The 22964-nt window shown below is 43.3% G+C and overlaps 1 protein-coding gene across 2 annotated transcripts in view; it reads left to right on the forward strand.

Moving 5' to 3' along the window:
* Window positions 1-1854: 1854 nt before the first annotated feature.
* SERPINF1 (serpin family F member 1) overlaps window positions 1855-22964 on the forward strand; it is an 88918-nt gene continuing 67808 nt past the window's right edge. The window contains exon 1 of one of the 2 annotated variants that reach the window (XM_068270074.1): window positions 1855-1994. The gene's annotated coding sequence lies outside the window, so the exon portion shown is untranslated. Of the gene's footprint in view, window positions 1995-7908; window positions 7930-22964 lie in introns of those variants that run through there. The other variant, XM_068270075.1, reaches the window with a different exon arrangement.

Here is a 22964-nt window from a genome sequence, read left to right on the forward strand (position 1 = left end):
CCCACCCACCCATGACTCGCAAGCAAGCCGACCCCCCAACTTTTGGCCCACTTTTGGGGGGTCAAAAATTTGGCTTGCTTGCGAGTATATACGGTATGTCTTGAGCATATATTACTGCTAATCTTGCAAATGGGCTTGTAGTTAGTGATTAAACGGAAAAAATACACCTTTATATCCAAATAAAATATTGTCTCCATACATTGTACTAGGGACATATTATAACATTGTAATAACCAGGACAAACAGGCAAATAAAATGTGTGGGTTTTATCCACAGTAGCACATTTTAATTTAAAATTAAAATTAAAATGGCCAAAAACTGAGAAATATTAAATTTTTTCTATTTTTCTTTCACTATTCCCATTAAAATGCAGTTACAATAAAATAATTCTTAGCAAAATGTACCATCTAAAGAAAGCCTAATTGGTGGTGGAAAAAACAAGATATAGATCATTTCATTGTAATAAGTAGTAATAAAGTTATTGGCTAATGAATGAGAGGAGCGCTGACATGTGAAAATTGCTCTGGAGATTACATAAGGGGAAAAACCATTTAGTGGTGAACTATTTGATTGGCGTCTCCCTAAATTGGCCATACACTATAATAGTGAAACATGACTGGGGTAGAGATTAGACTGTGAGTACCTCTGAGGAACAGCTTGTGACAAAACTATATACTATGTAAAAAAACTGAAACAGATGTCAGGACTGCCAGCGCTGTAGGCCGTCTAGGGGGTGAGTTTGGGGACGTCATTACGTTTTAATACTGCCCTGCAGCTCAATTTCTGAAGGGAGGAGATTGTACTCTGCTTTAGTATGTCACAGTACATGCTGGCAAAATTGGATCGGTTTCCGTGAATAAAAAAAAAAAAAATTAAAAAAAATGGTACTGTGTGTGGCCACCTTAAAGGAATATTTAAGTGAAAAAATATGATTTTATCTTACCTGGGGCTTCTTGCAGCCCTCTGGAGTCCTCCTGTGACAACATCTTCCTAGTTCCCTCTGGTAAGCAGCGGCGACCCCCGCAAAGCCGGACCGTCGCCATGAGTCATGGTGCGCAGCTTGGGGCCGCATATGTGCAGTATCCTGCAACTCTCAGCGATGGGCCGGCTTTGCAGGGGACGCCGCTACTTACTGGAGGGTACCAGGAAGACATTGTGAGCACAGGAGGACTCCAGGGGGCTGCAACAAGCCCCAGGTAAGTTAAAATCTAGTAGATTTGGGGCCCTCTTGTGGTAAGCTTAAGTGAAGAGGGGTTAAAGAAGGTAGTAGATGGGCCCCTTGACACCCACTAGGCCCAAAGCACCTGCCTTGGTTGCCTGGTGGATGATACTTCTCTGAATATGGGAGTCATACAGTGGATAGCAGAATGTAAAATAGTAGCAGGTAATGATTTATAAATAATAATAAATCATATATACACACACACATATATATATATATATATATATATATATATATATATATATATATATATATATATATATATATATATATATATATATATATATATATAATGTATTGCATCTTTGCAGAAACATAAAAAGTTACATGTGGTGGCTCTGCGTCACCAGAAAATCAGACCTTTTTTTGCTGGATAAGCTCTCAGGACCCAAGCCAGCACATTGCCCTGTTATCTGGTGGCTGTATCTATTCTTCCCCTGGATGTAATATGATGATAAATGTCAGACTGTCCCAGCAGCGCTCACATCTGTGCTGCCTGCTACCCTGTGCGAGTTCACAGGAATGCCAAAGAATGAGAGGAGTAACATGAAGCACTCCCTCCCATCCCTGGAGCCTTCAGTCCAGCTGTGCTCTATTCAGAGCCGCCCTAAGCTCCACCTCAGACATCTAAGCCCTCAGATAAAGCGGCTGTTGTAGGGTTTTCCCCTAGTTCGAGGTCCACAGAGCCACCACCTGGGGGTGGGAGCCACAGGCATAGGCACCCTGTCCCTACAGACAGCACCCTTGGCTGATAGGAGTCATCCCTCCAAAGGTATGAGTAGCATCCTCCTCCTGCTCTCTGTCATTACCAGCTACAGGACATACACACTGCAGCACAACAGTTCAGAACTTTCCATTATTACCTGCTGAGCAGAAAATGAGAGTTTCCACAATAGGCTGGGTGGGGGGAAAGAACCACAGAGCTGGAGAGGGGTGACATAATGATCTTCACAGAGATATGCACAGCACTTGATTGTCACTAACTACAATGCTCTGCAGCAGCTGAGGTCTATCATTCACTTCTATGCCACACTGTCAGTATGCAAACTGTACATCAGTTTATTATGATTTACTCACAATGCATAGCAATCCACATCACGCTCTGGAAAAAGGCAAAGGAGTGTTTTCAGTGACACTAATGGTGGCTACACATTTTACAATTTTTCTGTTCGATTTTACCCCAATTATATGAAAACAATGGATTGTGTGAAAAAATCAAGAGAAAATATTTTGGAAATCTATAAATTCGAAAAAAAAAATTGTTTTTTTCCCCAATAATAATCAATTGGAAAGGTTAGAAAAATCAGATCAATTTTGTCAGAAATGGAATGGTTTGTGGTGGGTTGAAAGAAAGTAATTTGACCTAATGCATTTTAAGTTTATATTCAAGAATAAAGCAACTTTATTTGTCAAAGTGACACATTACATAGAATGTATTTCTTCACTGTGATAAATGTAGTGTTTTGAAATAACTGAGAAATAGATTTGTTAATGTAAGGTCAATTACACATTTAAAAAATGAAAATGTGTATATTATTGTGTCTAATTTATATCTTTTATTCAATTGTTTTTGTTGTGATTGTGTCAAAATTGAACATGCGTGTGTGGTAGATTGGTTACAAGAGTCTAATTTTTCATTTGAATGAACAAAAGATCAAAATTGTGAAATCGATTTTTTTTTTTTTACATTGTAATGTGCGTAGCCACCATTTTCAGTGCCAGGCTGGCAGTTTTGTTTCAAATCAGTCTAAGGCCTGGAACCCACTGAAAACCGCAAACGCAAAACGCAACCGCTAGCGTTTTGTCTGAGCGGTTTGCAAGCGGATTCATGCGCGTTTTTGGTCGTGTTTTGCAACATTGTATTTCTTTCCCCAGCGGGTGCCTAGCGTTTTGCGTTTTGCGTTTTTATCCTGATTGGTCCTGTGAATTATTTTTCATTTTGTTACAGTGTGCTGAACCGCAAAACGCTAGCAAAACCGCTCAGTTTAGGTTTTGCTGAGCGTTTCCGCTAGCGGTTCAATACTTTACATTGAAGCGCTAACGCTCCGAAAATGCTGCACGTCCTGTGTTTGCGTTTCTGAGAAACGCAAACGCTCCTGTGGAAGTTGCCCCATCCATTAACATTAGCCCAGCGTTTTGGCAAACTGCTAGCGTATCGCAGTGCTGCCAAAACGCTGCCAAAAGCGCTCCTGTGGGTTCCAGACCTCAAGGTGGCCTTACACGATTCATTTTATATTTTTTATTAAGCAATCAACCTAATTTTTTCAACACATCCCATCAGATTTTTTTTTTCAAAAATTTTATTTTCAAAAGATAGTAGTATATACAGGAATACAGTAATAGCACAATATGTCCAAGTCAGCTGGTAGAAAACCAGCTGGTAGAAAACTGCTGAAAAACATATGCATCTTATCAGTGCTACCATAAAACCATATTCGCCAATCAGATTTTTATCGGAAAAACTGAATAATCGATTGTTTTTTATCAATCAAAAAAATATTATTTTTGATTTCTTCTCTATTTGATCGTTTTGGTTGAATAAAGATAAAAACTGTATTTGATTGTTCTGCGTACAGGCACCAAGGCAAGCTAAGAGAAAAGTCATTGAACTTCTGGACCAAACCTATTTGTTTCTGATGCAGGGAATACACGGAACGCTGGCTCGATGCCGGCGCATTCCCGCTCATCCCCGCGGCCGCCCGGATCGATTCCCGCTCGTCCCCGCAGGCGCTCCTTATCTTCCTTTCGTTTTTTGCCTTTGTCCGCCTGCGGGTATCAAGCGGGGAATCGATCCGCGCGGTGATCGGACCTGACGGAAATTATCAATCGAGCCATCAGCGGTTTGATTGACAAAAAAACAAAACGACTCGTGTATGCCCAGCATTAGTTACAAAGTAATTAATATTATTTCTTTTTATTTATTTGTATCTAATTGTTGTTGTAGTGTTATTCACTTCACTGTAGTAGTTGCTATAATTAATTATCTCCTCCTACATGGACATTCTGCAAGAGATACTGCATGTCTGTTCACCTTGGCTAGCTTGGATTGTGATGGATACTGGGGTAGTGGTGATTAGTTTGGAGCCCCGGAAGCAGAGGGAACCAGGTGGTCCTTAATGTGTTCATTTTTTTTGTGTTCCTCTGCCCTGTGGGGGAGATTTATCAACACATTACCCACAGTTTTATCTTCGTAATCTGTTCTAATTAGCAGGGAGAACAGTTCTGCATGATAATAAGAACCTTCTTAAATCCTAGGTAATAGTGGCAATTTAGTGTGGATTTCTAGAGTTGCACTACAGTTAAGAAAAGTACAAATCCATCCCTAAACTGGCGCAGATTAAGAAGTGCTTGATAGCAGTTCTACAGATATATAATTGCAGGCTAGACATGATTGCAGAGTGCAGGCTAGACATGATTTGTGTGGTGCTCCTCCCCCTGCTTAATTCCTCCTCAGAGCCTGCAGCTATCAATACAGCAGGTGTGTTGGTTACCTCAGCAACAGCAATTCCCCTCATGCACTGCACTGTCTGAGAGACTCCTCCTAGCTCCATTTATTTTACAACAGTTTTAGAAGGAATTTGCACTATTTACTGATTTCTTAGGCTGTCTGAGACATTTCTGCATGGATTTCTAAAAGCCTACTAATATTTTGTCTTAGACACTCCTGATAAATGTCCCACTTTATAGATGTATGTCTATATGTCTGCTATACACATTGCATGTGAGGGAATATTCCAATATCCAATATTTGATCATGTATAAGCAGCGTGTATATTGCTCATGTGAGCCTTGCTCTGGGGGCCACTATTGAAATGTCACTGTGAGGCCCTATGATTTTTTTAATCCACATTCTCCTTTGCAAAGTGTGCATTCTCCTCCTGCAAAGTATGAATGATCTAAGTACATATAAGGCTTAATATCACACTGGCATTATATGCCGGCATTTACCATCATTCCCATCAATGGGCGAGCTTGGCAACGATGGCGGAATTGCGGACACAAGGTTCAATAACAGTGTTAACACTATTATTATTATTGATTTATAAAGCTATGGTGTTGGATGTCATCATTCCAATGCCATCATGTTTGGCGGGAGATACCTACGTACTTGCAGAATTTGTTGGCCGTTCTAATGGGCGTCCCATGGTAATTTTTTTGGGAAATCACTGTGCTAACTGGACCCCGTAACATGGGGAAACAACTGGTGGCAATGACGATACAGCGTTCCTTCCCAATATTTTTTAAATGGTAGTGTCAATCTAGTCTAAGGCTGGATTTACACTGTGCGCATTGCATAATGCACGCACTATAATGTATGTGAAATGCAATGGAGACTAGACACAGACATTCAGGCCTCTTTTCCATGGACTGTTGAGCTGTGTGCTCAACAAGCAGTTACCAGGCAGCAGTGAGTAGTTAGCAGGCAGCAGCAAACAGTTGCCAGGCAGCAGTGAGCAGTTGTGAGAGTTTGAGAGGCATTTCACTGCCTATCAACAGTCCGTGGAAAAGAGGCCTAATTTAAAGCCTGCATGAGCTTGAATAATGTGAGCCATAGAATTTTATGGGCATTGGGTTGACATGCTGAACTAGTTTGCAATGCAACCAATGTAGTGTGAAAGGAATGGCAGTTACCGGTATCCTCCGGCCTGATAGCTCCCTTGACGTCTTCCGCCGCCTCTCCATTCATCAGCAATCGGCCCCGGTAACGGTAAGTTGTCCAGTCAGAGCCAGCCATTGCAGACGCAGTCTGGAAGCGCGCTGCCCTGTCGTGTTCCCTTGGCCGGTAGCGTTCCGTGTCTGCGCAGTAGTACGCACCAGTGACGGGAGTGCAATGGGGGCATGCAGGGGGCCAGGCTGCGCATGCGCAGTTGTCTCCAGACCGGCGGACTTACCCAAGCCGACTGCAGAAGAACAGAGGCGGTGGAGGACTTTGAGGAAGGGACCAGGCTGAAGGGGGCTGAAGACAGCCCCAGGTATTTACCGTATACATTTCCTCTCCTGTCCCATCTCAGGTTTACTTTAAGGGCGGGTTCACAGTGCTCAGTTGCATTGCACAATAATTCTGCATGTCAACTCAATGCCCATACAATTCTATGGGACTGTTCACATCTCTGCGTTGTAATGGATCGTGTTACTCTAACTCGCTGCATGCATGCGTTTAAATTTTTTTCTGTGTGGAGTCTCCATTGCAGTTCACACACATTATAACTGCTTGCGTTATGCTACATGCACAGTGTGAATCAAGTGATTGGAAAATTATGCTAAAGTCTCATGGCCATTACTCAGTTTACTTTTCCTGAGTTTTAAGCATTTAGCAAGAGAAAAAGTACTTTGAATAACTTACACTTAGGATGTCATATTTTGCTTGCGGTAGCTGAAAATGTATTTCACTGATTCACTGATAAGGTATGAAAACATGCAGTGAGAAAACTCAGGTATAAAGGTTATTGACTCTTGTGTGATCTATACCCTCAATGACTCTTGCTTCATGTGGAGAGTTGTTATAGGTGCTAAAAATCTACATCTGTAGTATTAGTCACATGTATGGGAAAAAATTTCAAAGGTTTATTATCAAATGTATTGATATCTGTGTGGGTTTTCTCTGGGCACTCCAGTTTCCTCCATCATGCCCAAAAAATACAGATAAGTTAATTGGCTTCCCCCTAAAAACATGCCCTAGATTACAATACATACACGATACACACATAGACATATGACTATAGTAGGGATTAGATTGTGAGCCCGTCTGAGGAACAGTTAAGTGACAAGACAATATACTCTGTACAGCGCTGCGGAAGATGTTGGTGTTATATCAATATTAAATAATAATATCTACTTTCTGGCTATCTAAGTTGAGTTTTTAAAGAGACACTGAAGCGAAAAAAATTATTATGATATAATGAATTGGTTGTGTAGTACAGCTAAGAAATAAAGCATTTATTTCCAGTACAGGAAGAGTTAAGAAACTCCAGTTGTTATCTATGCAAATAGCCATTGAGCTCTGACTTCTGATTAGGATATCTCAGCTGTATTGTGTTTTTCTTTCAGTTCAGGACAGGTCAAAAGTTCACTGCCTGTTCTGTAAAAACTTTTAGGGCCTGTAGAATGCTGAGTAATGTGTAAACTGCAAATATTAGAGAATGATGCAATGTTATAAAAAAAAAAAAAAGCTGTATAACTGAAAATAAAAATATGAGAATATTTTTTTTGCTACCAATGCTCTAGTAATTACCCCTACTACACAACCAATTCATGATATCATAATTTTTTTTTCGCTTCAGTGTCTCTTTAAATAATATCCATTGTCTATTTTCATTGCACGGGGTCTCAAACTTTCAATGCCCAGTTGACAGTATTCAAATTTTAAAATACAAAAAAACTGTGCTTGCTCTCTGTAATGCAGTCCAGTGAAGTCCCAAATAAGTAAGGGGATATTTCTCACAAAAGCCAGCAATAATGTCGTCTTCTATCTCAATATCCATGTGCTGCAACACAGTCTCTGGGTTATAGCCAGTAGTACAGAAGTAATAAAGTTAGGACATTGCGCTCTTGGTGTAGAAACTTAATGCATGCATCAATCTTTCCCCCCTTCAGGAAACCACTCACCGGATGTAGAGGTCTCGAAAAGACCAGTCACAGCATTCGGGGTGTATGCTCCCCTCCCATCGACTCCCAGGCTCACGCCTCCTCTTTCTGGGATAGGCCAGGTGATGGAACAGTATACATGTCGGCCTCTCGTCCATCCTCTCAGGGCTGGAGGTGATGCGTGATAAAGAATAAAATGGAAGACCGGCTTCCAATAGTGTAAATCCATGTTTAATTCCGTTTAAATAGGTTAAAAACCATAAAAAATGTAGGTAGCAGGTGTACAAAAAGGCTAGGGGAAGAGTCAGTTTCCTTATGGTCACCGTGTTACTCCAATCAAACTCATATGCCACCACCACGTACTGGATTCAAAAACACAGCTGGTACGCTAAGCCGATGGGTCGGGGTTTAGTAACACAACGCGTCACGGTTTCATTTGAGGAAATGAAAGACTTGATGCATCTGAGTTCAGATGTGTCTTCATAAAGAGGATGCCTTACCAACGCCCCTGCCGAGTGCAAGCAAGCGCCCCGCCGGTACAGGGTAGCAGCTGACGGGCAGTGAATTTAGCTCCTTCAGTCTCCTGTGGAAAAGGGCCCTTAATGTTGCAAAAGATCATCTTTCCATTTTAGACTGCTACCAGCTTAGAATTTCTAAAATTGACTTGGCACCTGTACTCTTTTTGGTGAGTGGACTATATAGAAAAATCTCTCTTGCTGCACGAGTAATTAGCAGAATGTTGCTTTCCTTCCGCACTTGCACTAACCCAGTGTTTCCTTTTGAACAATACCAGTTGCCTGGCAGTCCTGTTGATCTTCTAGTAGTGTCTGAGTCACAAACCCTGAAACAAACCTTTGATTAATCCAGTCAGACTTTAATCAGAGATATCAGAGACAGGGCCACGGGGACAGCCAAGCAACTTGCTTTGTGTAAGAGGAAATAACTATGGCAGCCTCACCTCGGGTTACCATACCTGCTATATAATCTTTCCACAATGGACTCCTGTTGAGCCTTGACAGATTCCTGAAGCTAAATAAGTCTGACTGTGACCTGACTATAGACTCACCACCAGTGCCGGGACAAGGTCCTCCAGCACCCAAGGCTGAGACACCAAAGTACGCCCCTCCATCCCTCTCACCCCAGCCATCACACACTGATTGCTATTAGACTAAGAGGCGGCCCAGGGCCCCCAACCCCCCTAACACCTTAATCTCTAGTTATCTGGCTTGCAGTCACTGTCATGTATCCACTTTTCTTAATTCTCTTTCTCTCTGCACCCCCTCCTACACTGTGCCCTGAGGCTGGAACCTCTCTCGCCTCTGCCTCGGCCCGGCCCTGCTCATCACTGACCCACACAAGCATTCTCCAGCCTCTGTATTGGTGCACAGGCTAGGTGTGTTGCACATGGAGGGTTTGATCAGGAATACAAACCAGGAAGTCCAGCTGATTCTATGGTCCTGATGGGACTCAACAGAGCTCCAGTTCTGAAAAGTAAGACTGCAGGCAGGGGTGTAGCAATAGCCATAGCAACTGCTATGGGGCCCTTGAGATGAAGGTGCCCAGATGGTACATGATGTGCTCACTATTAACTTTCCTTTGTTTCTCTACCCTCTGACATTGCCTCAGCGCCTATGGACTATACACAGTGTACATTGATGAAAATGTAAACTTCCCAGTCAACTCATACCCATAGGGTAGGGCAGGTGGCATTGCTAAAGAGTGTCTAGATCTAAAGACCCTATTAACATTTTGCAATGGGGCCCCATAGTCTCTAGCTACACAACTGACTGCAGGCATGGTGATATATCTGCTTTGCAGAGATGATCTGGTTATTCAATAGAAATTCAGTTTATTGGATTGAATTGTACTTGAGAAGAATTCATAGAGGATCATGAGAACGATCTGAACAATTAGAACTGATTTGTAAGTTTTTGAATGGATGGTGGTGAATATACAATTGCGTGTTACCTCTACTTCTGTGTAGATTAGTACAGGAAACAGAAGTGAGACATGGTCATATGATCGTGATCAGCCAAACAGAGGCTTCAAAACTGATTACTTTATCAAACTGATCACCTGCTTGACCACGAGTTCTATTCATGTAAAATGTCTGTGGAAGTGATTGCTTGTCTGCAAGATGGGAGGAGGCGCCGCAATTGTGATACAATGTGTAGTGAGTGGAGGTAAGTAATAGGAACAGTCTTTCCTCGTGATAACAGGATAAGATTTTTATTGTTAGACACTAATAAAAAGACAATGCGTTTCACGGGACCTGCCCGCTTCCTCAGGTCAATATGAGACCTGAGTGTTTGAGCTGTGTATCTCTGTTTCAGAGTGCCATGAGATTGCTTGTCTGTACCTTAGCATTAGGGCCGGTCCCAGACTTTCTGCTGCCTGAAGCATACTTTGGAGGTTGTGCCCCCCTGCCCCCCGTAACACAGATATATAGATAAATCTATCTATTTATCTATCTATCTATCTATCTACCTCATGTTAAGCCCATCACTGGTGAGAGATCAACATGGGCAGTCAGAAGGGAAGCTTTTGGCATGCAACCAGTCAGATTTCACTGCTACTGATTGAGTGCAGAGATTGGCCCAACGATGGTGATGTGGTCCCGCCTGCAAGACCATGACACCAGTTAGCAAAAAGAACAGTGGGCAGCTGTGATTGGCAGCCTGATTGGTCACGTGCCAAGGCTTCCCTCTGACTGGCCATGGTGATCACTCGCCGGTAATGGGATTTAAGAGTAGCATGCCTCTATAAGAGCCATATAGCGACACCTCGCCTGCTTATGATGTCATAGAGGAGGTCGGTAGGTGCCACCGATCGAATGAGCACGGAGATTAGGGGATGTCTGGAAGAGGAGGGTAATGTGTGTGCCAGGAAAGCAGACGGGAAAGCAGAGAGGAGGCAGGCGCCAGGCGCCAACTGGTCAAAACTGTTTGTCCAAACTCTGCACCCTAGATTTTGCCGCCTGAATGACGTGATTCAGGAGGCTTAATGGTAGGTCCACCACTGCTTAGCATGCACCCTTGCTGTACGTTCTAGTCTCATAAGCACACTTTACAATCAGTTTAACAATAAAAAGAGCAAAAAAACAAACAAAGGAAGCTAATGAATAAGGTTCTGTACTTTTTCTGTCCTTACACTGGCAGATTCTTCTCAGAGGTGGCAGTGTGGTACAGCACTTTAGTGATGTCACCTGTTTGTCTCCAGTCAGTGATAGTAATTATATAAACTTTAGCCATTCAATGTACTATCCTTCAGTATTTTTCCTCTTTTTTTCTCCTGCTCTTTTTTTCCCTCTCAGTCTAGATTAGGTTGACTTTTCCTGTTCATTGTGCGTAATGCGATCATTGTATTGAAGTAACAGCTGGAAAACTCTTAAAAGTTAACCCCAAATGGCAAATAGCTTGTAGATTTCACCTTCTATAATGCCAGGGTTATACATCAAAGTCTCTCGCATCTCTGACTAACACATCTCTTTGGTTACCATGTGAAAGCTTTTTTTCCCCTTCTATTTAAAAATAGATGGCTGCATGCTGGGTTTATGAATAGAAAGCATTAGTAGATGAATTTGTAACCTGGAACAATCTGTCAGACTGCCACAGAATAACTGTCAGAATTTTATCAAACTAAAGATTTGTGCTGGACTGGTGCATTTAAATGGTACATTCTGTTGTGCAGCTGAAAGAAATGACGGAATCTGGCATGATGTACAGAGAGGACAAAGACTGGTCTGTAATAGTGATGCATGTCGCATGTAAGACAGAATGTTGCCTTCGTAAAATGGAAGGTATTTGCAATTATTCAGGTTGGGGTCAGCAACTGAAGTGTCCCACAATGCATCACTGCTTAATGTACAAAACATCACTTTGTGGTCCCTGATAGCTAAACACACCTTCAGAACCACTGGAATGCAATGATGTGTCAGCTTGTTGTACAGAGCCACAATAATCTAATATGCATACAGACTGGTTGGTCCTCATCAGTGCATGGCATTGATTAACATGGCTCTATGGGGACTTGAAAAACCCAGCGCAAGCTCATGGTGAACCAGAACTCCTAGGATTGTGCAAGGGGCTATCCAGGAAGCTCATGGTGAACCAGAACTCCTCCTCCGAGTGTCTAAGGGGCTATCCAGCAAGCTGATTGTGAAAAAGAACTCCTATGAGTGTCTAAGGGGCTATACAGCAAGCTCATTGTGAACCAGAACTCCTAGGAGTGTGTAAGGGGATATCCAGCAAGCTAATTGTGAACCTGAACTCCTAGGATTGTGTAAGGGGCTGTCCAGGAAGCTCATGATAAACCAGAACTCCTCAGAGTGTGTAAGGGGCTATACAGCAAGCTCATGGTGAACCAGAACTCCTAGGAGTGTGTAAGGGGCTATACAGGAAGCTCATGTTGAGCCAGAACTCCTAGGAGTGTGTAAGGGAGTATCCAGGAAGCTCATGATAAACCAGAACTCCTAGGAGTGTGTAAGGGGCTATACAGGAAGCTCATGGTGAACCAGAACTCCTAGGAGTGTGTAAGGGGCTACCCAGCAAGCTCATTGTGAACCAGAACTCCTAGGAGTGTGTAAGGGGCTATACAGCAAGCTCATGGTGAACCAGAACTCCTAGGAGTGTGTAAGGGGCTATACAGGAAGCTCATGGTGAACCAGAACTCCTAGGAGTGTGTAAGGGGCTTTACAGGAAGCTCATGGTGAACCAGAACTCCTAGGAGTGTGTAAGGGGCTATGCAGGAAGCTCATGGTGAGCCAGAACTCCTAGGAGTGTGTAAGGGGCTATGCAGGAAGCTCATGGTGACCCAGAACTCCTAGAAGTGTGTAAGGGGCTATCCAGCAAGCTCATTGTGAGCCAGAACTCCTAGGCGTGTGTAAGGGGCTATCCAGGAAGCTCATGGTGAACCAGAACTCCTAGGAGTGTGTAAGGGGCTATACATGAAGCTCATGGTGAACCAGAACTCCTAGGAGTGTGTAAGGGGCTATACAGGAAGCTCATGTTGAGCCAGAACTCCTAGGAGTGTGTAAGGGGCTATCCAGCAAGCTCATTGTGAACCAGAACTCCTAGGAGTGTGTAAGGGGATATCCAGCAAGCTCATTGTCAACCAGAACTCCTAGGAGTGTGTAAGGGGCTATACAGGAAGCTCATTGTCAACCAGAACTCCTAGGAGTGTGTAAGGGGCTATACAAGAAGCTCATGGTGAACCAGAACTCCTAGGAGTGTGTAAGGGGCTTACATACTCCTAGGAGTTCTGGTTTACTATGTGCTTGCTGGGGAATCTGTTCCGTGTCTCATCCAAGAAATAAGGAGGAATTTTCAGGTGTTGCAGCTGTGAATCTGGTCCCCATATGTAGGTGGTATTTGCCAGGAACAGAGCATCCTTTGTGTCAAACTCATGAGATATCCAGCTGAAAATGTTATTAGGCAGAAACGCATTGTATGGGGAGTCTTGGTTTAGGTTATACAGACTGTCAAGTCGATTTTAAAGCTTTGAAAGGAGCACTGACAAAGATGTACAATATCTTACAAAAGTGAGCACACGATCATATGTTTGTAAATATTGTATTACACAGTATCTATTCATTGGACCGCACTGAAGATATGTCACTTTACTACAATGTAAAGTAGTCAGTGTAAAGCTTGTATAACAGTGTATATTTGCTCTCGCATCAAAATAACTCACTGCACAGTCATTAATGTCTAAACCTCTGGCAACAAACGTGAGTAGACCCCTAATTGAAGCATGTCAAAATTGGGCCCAAAGTTTTAATATTTTGTATGCCCACCATTATTTTTCAGCACTGCTTTAAAGTAAACCTGTGATGTAAAGCAAATAAAAAATGTATACATACCTGGGGCTTCTTCCAGCCTCGTTCAGGCCCATCGGTCCTTTGCTGTCCTCCTCCGCCTGTTGGATTCTCCATAATTTGGCACTGTATTCGGCCAGTCGGGGTGCACATGCACGTCTAGGATGTGCGCATCCCTGTGTTCTGTGTTCTGCATCTGCGCAGTACTACTGCACAACTGCAGCAGGGAAGCGTGCCTGTGCCCACTGACCCCGACTGGCCGAATTACTGGGCCAATTCACAAGACGGAGGAGGATAGTGAGGGACCGATGATCCTGAATGGGGCTGGTGGAAGCTCTGGGTATGTATATTTTTTAATGTACTTTACATCTCAGGTACACGTTAACTCTCTTGGGCATGGAGTTCACATGAGCTTCACAGGTCACCCATGGAATCCTCTTCCACTCCTCCATGATGTAGCTATAGGATGTTAGAGACTTCGTACTTCTCCATCTTCAGTGGCATAGCATTAAAGAGACACTGAAGCGGAAAAAAAAATATGATATAGTGAATTGGTTGTGTACTATGAATAATTACTAGAAGATTAGCAGCAAAGAAAATATTCTCATACTTTATTTTCAGGTATATAGCGTTTTTTCTAACATTGCATCATTCTAAAATATGTGCAGATTACACAACACTCAGCATTCAAAATGAGTCTTTCAGAGCAGTCTGTGAAGTAATGACCTCTCCTCTAGCAGAGGAAAAGTAAATAGTCCAGGAACAGTTGAGATAATAAAAGTCAGATAACAGCCCTCTCCACGACTAACTTAGTCGGAGAGCTTAATGGCTTGTTTGCATAGAGATAACAACTGGAGTTTCTCAACTCTTCCTATACTGGAAACAATTACACTGATGTATCTGATCTTAATGTTTTATTTCTTAGCTGTGCTACACATACAAATCATAATATCATCATTTTTTTTCCGCTTCAGTGTCTCTTTAAAGGTTGCAGAGGTCTCAACCACACCAGGGCCCCGTAGGGCCTTCCCTTAACCACAGTATTAGCTCTCTCTAGGTCCTGAGCTTGTAATAATTACTTCTATAGATGCTTTGAATGGTAGTTATCATTAACAAACTGTTCCCTATCCCCTTCTTGGACCTCAGACACAGTGGTTGTCCTTGGTAGGTTTTGATGTGCTGTATCAATTCTTATGTATAGAGTGCTTGGGGAGCCCCAATGTAAAACTGGGGCCCAGAGCTCCTTAGCTGCACCACTGTCCATCTTCCATTTGAAGATGCCCCACAGATGCTCAATAGGGTTTAGGTCTAAAGATATATTTGTCCAGTTCAGCACCTTTACCCTTAGTTGTGTGTTTCAAGGCATTGGAGTTTCAAGGCGTTGGAAATCTGCCCTGAGGCCCAGTTTATGAATGGAGGGGATCAAGATCTGCTTCAGTCTGTCACAGTACATGTTGGCACTCATGGTGCCCTCAATGAACAGTAGTTCCCCAGTGCCAGCAGCACTCATGCAGCCCCAAACCACGACACTCCCACCACCGTGCCTGACTATAGGCAAGGCACACATGTCTTTGTACTCCTCGCCTGGTTGCTGCCACACACGCTTGACACCATCTGAACCAAATGAACTCTCTTACTGTACATCAAAGCAAATTTCCCCATAAGAATAAATGAAAACTCATTTGATTCATTTCACAATCCAAAAACAGTTATAGTAAAATAGTATGAAATAAAAATGTAAACAAGACTTTCACTATAACTAACAGAATCAATGCCACCTGTTGGCTCACTCCAACCTTTTTTGTGTGGCTTTAACAAGGAACTTATCCAGTTACTTTTGAGGATTTCGTGGAAATGCGACTTTGCCCAATCTCTACACTCAGATTAAGTACAATTGAGTCCATTCCTGCAGTGCCAAAGGGAGAACTATCGACTAAATTGTGATGATGTGGCGCATTTATACTTTTTTTTTTGCTTGTACATCAAGACATTTTTTGCTTGTATTGCAAAGCGCTCTTAAACCAAGTTACTCAGAATACAAGGTTTTACTGTATAAGTGGTGGTTCACACTGGCATAAAAAACTGTTCAGTGGAACTAAACGGACCGGATCCTAACCGAAGTGAATGACTCCTTTGTTAATCCATAGGATTCGTTCGCATTGCTCCGTTAGAACAGATTAGTTCGGCCCGTTCCGCAGAATGACCACGCGGTAATGGAACAGAGGGTCACGGATGGAAAATGTATGCCTTTTAAAAACTGCTCCGTTTGGACGGATCAGTTTTTACAAAGGTCCTGCAGTGTGAACTGAGCCTAACGATTGTACACGAATGTATCATTTGTTTGGATTGATATTTGCATCATGAGCTGACCATTTCAATGATGTGCATAATAGGCTCCTTATAAGGGTGTCAGGAAAAAAGGGCGCAGGAGCTCTTATGGTGAAAACGGCACTGCCATAGGCACCATAGGTGCCTATTATACTGTAAGACCGCAATTTGTGGCAAAGAAGGGAAATGTGGGCGCACAAAATTGACCTTCTTTGTTGCAAATCGTGGCTTTTATAATGGCCAATTTGCGGCAAAGAAGGTAAATTTTGGTGATCTGAGGCGCCCAATTAGCGGCAAACAAGGTAAATTTTGGCGTCCAGGGGCGCCCTTTCCCTTTACTTTCTTTTCCACAAATCACGTTTTGCAGCGGGGGAGGGGGGGGTTAAGGTTTGGGGTGGAATAAGGGTTAGGTGCCACAAGGGGAGGGGGGGGGGTTTGGTTAGAGTTAGGCGCCACCAGGGAGGGTTAGGGTCGGTAGAATATTGCTACCTTTAGTGATATTCTACTAGCGGCAATCCACTGCACCCTTTTTTCCAGGCACTTTTTTTTATTTATGCAGTGATCAGTTCTACTTAGATGTTACGTATGTCCATCAAGAGCATCAACTTCTTTGTGCATAGAGACCCTTAGAACCATGACAAAGTATTTTCACACACTCTATTTAGCCTCTGTCTGTGCTGCTAGAGGCGTCTCTGACAAGAATTAGCCAGATTATGCAGGATCCCTGAAAGAGAAATTACTTTTACGATATGCACATTCAGGAAAGTGCCCCAGGGAAGAGTTCTCTCCCATTCTCAAAGCACAGTGACTGTAGATTCTGTCCTCTTCAGTTTCATGGGACAAACTTCTACCTGCAAAACAGAATCATCTTTTAAGTCCATGGAGCAAGGACTTTCATATTAATAGCCCTCTGTCTTCAACATGAGTGTCTGGTAACTATTATAGCAGCCAACGACCTTACACATGCAGTAAGCACTCAAGCTAAGCACCCAACACAGATATCTGAAGCTTGCAGGCAGAATTAATATTTGGTCCCCTTATTACACTCTGTAGATAGCGTACCCGAAAATAGGAAGACTGGACAGCGCTGCGGCACAACCCACCACTGAAGAGGATGCAGCTAGCTGCACATGCCAACAGGCATCCAGCCACACAGGAAATGGCACAACCCATTCACACCACTGTGTGGCATCAGGTTTAGCATTGAGATTTCTTATATGTAGACAACATGAAAACTGGCTATTATAATTATTATTATGCATTTATTTTTATTTAATTTTGGGGATAATGTGCACTAAAATGCTTGATAAGCTTAATTAAAGGACTAGATGTAACTGTTATAATTATCTACGTTATACAAAATAATAGTACACTGGCTGCAGGTGTGTCATTGTGCATGCTAGCAGGTGCTTGCTTATGTAAAGCTACAAACTCACTGTAAGTAGCTGTCGCCTGAAGCAATCATTAGGGATCACTTTAAAGGACAACTGACGCGAGAGGTATATGGTGGCTGCCATATTTATTTTCTTTTAAACAATACTAGTTGCCCGGCATCCTGCTGATCCTCTGCCTCTAATACTTTTAGCCATAAACCCTGAACAAGCATATTCAGATCAGGTGTTTCTGGCATTATTACACAATACAAGATAAAGCACTTGGAGAAACAAACGTATTACGTGTTCCCTATTGGGACAGACCCCTAGTGCGCTAGGGGTCTGTCCCAAACTAGGGGTCTGACCCAATAGGGAAGACGTAATACGTTTCTGACATTATTGTCAGATCTGACAAGATTAGCATGCATGCCTGTTTCTGGTGTGATTCAGACACTACTGCAGCCAAATAGATCTGCAGGGCTGCCAGGCAACTGGTGTTGTTTAAAAGGAAATAAATATGGCAGCCTGCATAGTCTCACTTTAGTTGTCAAAAGTGTACCTGAGATGGTATAATTGGATGTATTTATACTTACCTGGGGCTTCCTCCAGTCCCATGAGGTGTGCCATCCTCTCTGGCCGCTCCGTTCACTTGATATCGATCCTGGTAATCTGGTCATCCGCACTCTTCTGCACATGAGCAGCCCGTCCGCGCGTACCGGGATCAATATCAAGTGCACAGAGCGGCTGGATAGCCCTCATGGGACTGGAGGAAGCTCCAGGTAAGTAGAAATATATCCAATTATACCATCTCAGGTACACTTTTAGGTACACTCAGCTTCCGTTGCCTCGAAGGAAGGGCCCAAATTAACAAAAGCTGTTGGGTTAGAACTATGATTATAGCTTGAGGGTCAAGACAATGATGCTGAAAGAAACACCGTTTGGCAGCCTGTTTTGTTCTATGGAAAGGGGAGGACAAAGGTAGAGGTGCCCTATGATGGGGACTGGGAGAATAATCAAGGCTGGTCATTTGTGATCCAACATGATGGATTAGTAACTCCAGATCACAATCCAAACGGAGATCTAGTGTGTGTACATAGCTTGAGGCCGGCTTCACACTGCGGATTGGCGTTAGCATTGCGGCACGCCCGGCGCACTGCACAGCACCAACCAAAAACAGGTCTTCAGGGAATACAGCGTCTCTATGCAGTATTCCCCTTCTGGCATCTGGCCAAACAGGAAGTGACACTTGCGGTCACTTCCTGTTTTGGAAATATGGAAGGGCACAGAAGTGTATTGTAAAAATATGCTTCCGTGCATGCACGTTGCAATGCCGCAGCACTGACGCCTATATTTTTAAAATCCCTGCGTTGCCATAGACTTACATGACTTCTGGTACACTGCACGTCGACGCAGATATGCACGCTAACGTAGTTTGGAAGTATGTCAGATTGAGCACTTCCCGTGCACCGCAGGTAATATGGAAGCCCCCATAGACTTTCATTGCCCTGCAGTAGCAGTGTGGTAAATTGCCGCGCCGCCGCCGCGCCAGGGTGTAAGGGCCCTGAGGGTAGGCAGTAAGGGCCACACATATTTAGGCTGGGATTTTCAGCAAGGCGGGATAGTGTGAGCAGCTTATGATGTGAGTATAGGTCCTGGTATGGCTCAGGTCTCTACATTCATTCAGCAGGGCTGCTGCCTCCAAACCGTTTTCTCATCCCAAAGCAGATTTGAATATGCATGAAAATTCATTGTATAAATGTATTTTTTTGCATATTGTCAATAATCATTTGGGGAGTTTAAACATTTTTCTTCTACACCTGTTATTTTTTTGTGTTTGTTTTCCTACAGGGAACAACCCCGCACTACATCAAACAGAGCTGGACAAGATTAATTATTTTTCAGCGCAAGATCTCATTAAGGGCTTTGGGGTAAACTGCAGGGTGATTTTTCATTGTAATTAAGAATTCCTGGTCTAAATTTAGCTGCTTTTTAAAATGACAAAGGTGACACTTTACAATGAAGATGTGATGAATGCCAATGGATTCATTTACATTTATGCAGATGCAGGCACTTATGTATATAACATAAATACATATAGCTAGCATACTTGTTAGTTTATTATACGACATGATTTTGGCTACTGTTGTGTAGTCTGTATAAATGTGTATAGGTGTGTATTTAAAGGGAACCTTAACTGTAAACAAAAAATGAGTTTTACTCACCTGGGGCATCTACCAGCCCCCTGCAGCCATCCTGTGCCCTCGCAGTCACTCATGGCTCCTCTGATCCCCCGCTGCCAGCTAGTTTAGTTTTTTGCCGACTGGGAATCGGCCGGCCGCCATGCGTACATTTTTACACATCCCTGCTAGTGCAGGAAGCTATTGCAGACATCAACAAGTAAATTTTTACGCGTTACGGGTGTAATGCGTAAAATTTTACGCATTACACCCGTAACGCGTAAAAATTTACTTGTTGATGTCTGCAATAGCTTCCTGCACCAGCAGGGATGTGTAAAAATGTACACATGGCGGCCGAAACGAAACTAGCTGGCGGCAGGGGACTGGAGCAGCAGTGAGTGACTGCGAGGGCACAGGATGGCTGCGGGGGGCTGGTAGATGCCCCAGGTAAGTAAAACTCATTTTTTGTTTACAGTTAAGGTTCCCTTTAAGCATTCTAGGCCTTTATTCAATTCACTTTTTTTTACCAGTTTTGTTGCTAATCACATCGAGGACAGCTCCTCTTCCTATAGCGTGGCTGCGCAATAGCTGACCAAGCCGCCCACGCATGCTCAGTAAGCCAGAGGCGTGGGCTCTGTGCTACTGCCCATGCGTGAGTGGCCTCATGTTGCTAATGCGCAGCCAAGCTATAGGAAGAGAAGCCGCGTGACCCCGATGTGGAGGAGGGCCACGTTCAGCATCGGGGTACCACAGAGTAGTGAGGGAACTCTCAATAGGATCCTAAGGCTTCCCTCTCAAGGTAAGTTTCTGATTTTGATCCTGAGCTTCGGCTCATAATCACTGTAAAGGACGCCTGAAGTGAGAGGAATATGGAGAGTGCCATATTTATTTCCTTTTACACTATGCCAATTGCCTGGCTGTCTTACTGATCCTCTGCCTCTACTTTTAGCCATGACCCTGAGCAAGCATGCAGATCAGATGTTTGACTGAAGTCTGACTGGATTTTCCGCATGCTTGTTTCAGGTGTGTGATTCAGACATTACTGATGCATGAAAGATTAGCAGGATCCCAGGAAGTAAAAGGAAGTAAATATAGCAGCTGCCATATACGTCTCATAGTGTACTGGTTAAGGGCACGACCTTTGACATGGGAGACCAGAGTTCGAATCCTGGCTAGAGTCAGCACCTATTCAGTAAGGCGTTCAAGGCAAGACTACCTAACACTGCAGGGTGGCCTCTTGAGCGCATCCCAGTGGCTGCAGCTCTTGAGTGCTTTGAGTCCGACAGGAGAAAAGTGCTATACAAATGTTTGGACTATTTCAGGTGTCCTTTTCTGAGGGACAGCTAGTGACATGACTATATATTCTGTAAAGTGCTGCGGAATATGTCAACACTAAATAAATGCACAATACAAACAATAACATTCTTAATATTACTCTCACTTGGCTTTTACTTTAAAGGACAACTGTAGCTAGAGGGCTATGGAGGCTGCCACATTTATTTCCTTTTAAGCAATACCAGTTGCCTGGCTATCCTGCTGAGCCTCTGCATCTAATACTTTTAGCCACAGACCCTGAACAAGCATAAACAGATCAAATGTTTCTGACATTATTATTCTCAGATCTGACAAATCAGCTGCATGCTTGTTTCTGGTGTGATTCAGACACTAGTCTAAAGTCAATTATATCAGCAAGGCTGCCAGGCAACTGGTATTGTTTAAAAGAAAATAAATATGGTAGAATCCACATTCCTCTCACTGCAGCTGTCCTTTAAATGGAAATTTAGAATAATTGAAATCCTGTTACAGCACGACGGATAATTGGTTGGAACTCACGCCTGGCAATTTTGTGAATTTGAATTTCATTCACAACGTAAACACTATCCATACTCATACATTTTACCTTTACTTGCATGGCTTTCATTTGAAAACTCTGATTTCTTCCTGCTGTCCAACAATGTCCCGGTAGGTTGAGTCGCTCCAGCCTTAATTGATGTTATTTTGACAAGGGCATAAGACTGAAAGGGTTATGGGCAGGAACACTGAATGGCTCAATGTTCTCTGAAAAAGTGTCATAGGAGTATTAGTGCTTTCAAAATTATTAAAATAACAGATGAATGTTCCAAACGTCTGCTCAGAAGACATGCTGAGTGTAATAAGGTATACATTTGTCAGAATATAATTATATAGTGTATACAGCTGCATGCTGCCAAGCCTGTACTAAAGGCCTAGCAAAGTGGGCTGCTTAATGGTGAGGTAAAACATGAAGGCAAGGCATACTGCCATCAGAATCCATAAAACTTGATGGGAAAAATGCTGTAGAAGGTACACTTAGTTCAGGACCAGGGACGGTTCTCTCATGAAGCAAGGTGAAACATTTGCATCAGGCGCAGATATGTCATGGGCATCATGTTTGTACTGTGTGAACCTTCCTGAAAAGGAATAGAGTGGCTGGCTGAGGGTGAGCAGTGTGTTTGTCACAGACTCACAGCCAGCTTGTGTGATTGTGTTGAGCTGCAGCATGTCATGTGAGAACATTAAATGAAACAGAGTAAATTGTTGGGTGCTCATTCCAAATAGGGGGTTTGGGGCACATCTTCACAAGTTAGCCTCAGGCAGCAAAAAGTCTAGACCCGGCCCTGTTCAGGACCCCCATCCATGCAAGATAAAATGCTGGGGCTGGGCATTCTACTTGGATTCACAGCTAGGATATTACCTCAGTTCTCTGGATGGCTGCACATGGCACAAGGCTGAAAATACACTGATGAGATAAGCTATTGAATCTCTAGTCCTCATTGTAAATAGGACTTTTGTACAATGCCACAGTCTTAAAGTGTACCAGAGACTAAGCAATAGTAAGAATAGATACTTACCTGGGGCATGTTTATGGGGCGGGAGAAAGCCTCGGGTAAGTATCGATTCTTACTATTGCTTAGTCTCTGGTTTACTTTAAGGCCTGTATTTACTATGCAATTTTCACAATGACCACCAAGTTTTTTTGAGCAACGAGCATTGTTTCAGCGATCTTGCGACTTGGGTGCAGGAGTGCGATTACACAAACAGCATTTGGCAATGCTCAGCAAAGACGACCGTCACGACAGATCTTTAAAATCTTTGACGTCTCCCGTGCAAAGTACTGCAATCGCTTGACGTCCTGTTCGCGCACATCGTGAGCCATTGCGTGACATCGCGTGTTTCCACGGATAGGAAGATGGATCCAGGAACCCGTTCATTGGGTGGCGTCGCTATGAGCTTCCACGATCCATCTTTAGGTGAGTATTCTGCATTAAAGGATACCTTCGTCCTTGACGCCCTTTGTTTGTGTATGTGGGCAGTTGTGCATAGGCTTACTGAACCTCTACTGAACCTCCAGTGGCCCAGCGTCTGCCTACGTTTCCCTGCTATGCCTCCCATTTTCAGTATCTTGGTTGGCGTGGTCGGAGCTCTCTGAACCAGTACTCTATGCG

The sequence above is a fragment of the Hyperolius riggenbachi genome, chromosome 2, assembly GCF_040937935.1.
Source record: "Hyperolius riggenbachi isolate aHypRig1 chromosome 2, aHypRig1.pri, whole genome shotgun sequence".
Classification (NCBI taxonomy): domain Eukaryota; kingdom Metazoa; phylum Chordata; class Amphibia; order Anura; family Hyperoliidae; genus Hyperolius; species Hyperolius riggenbachi.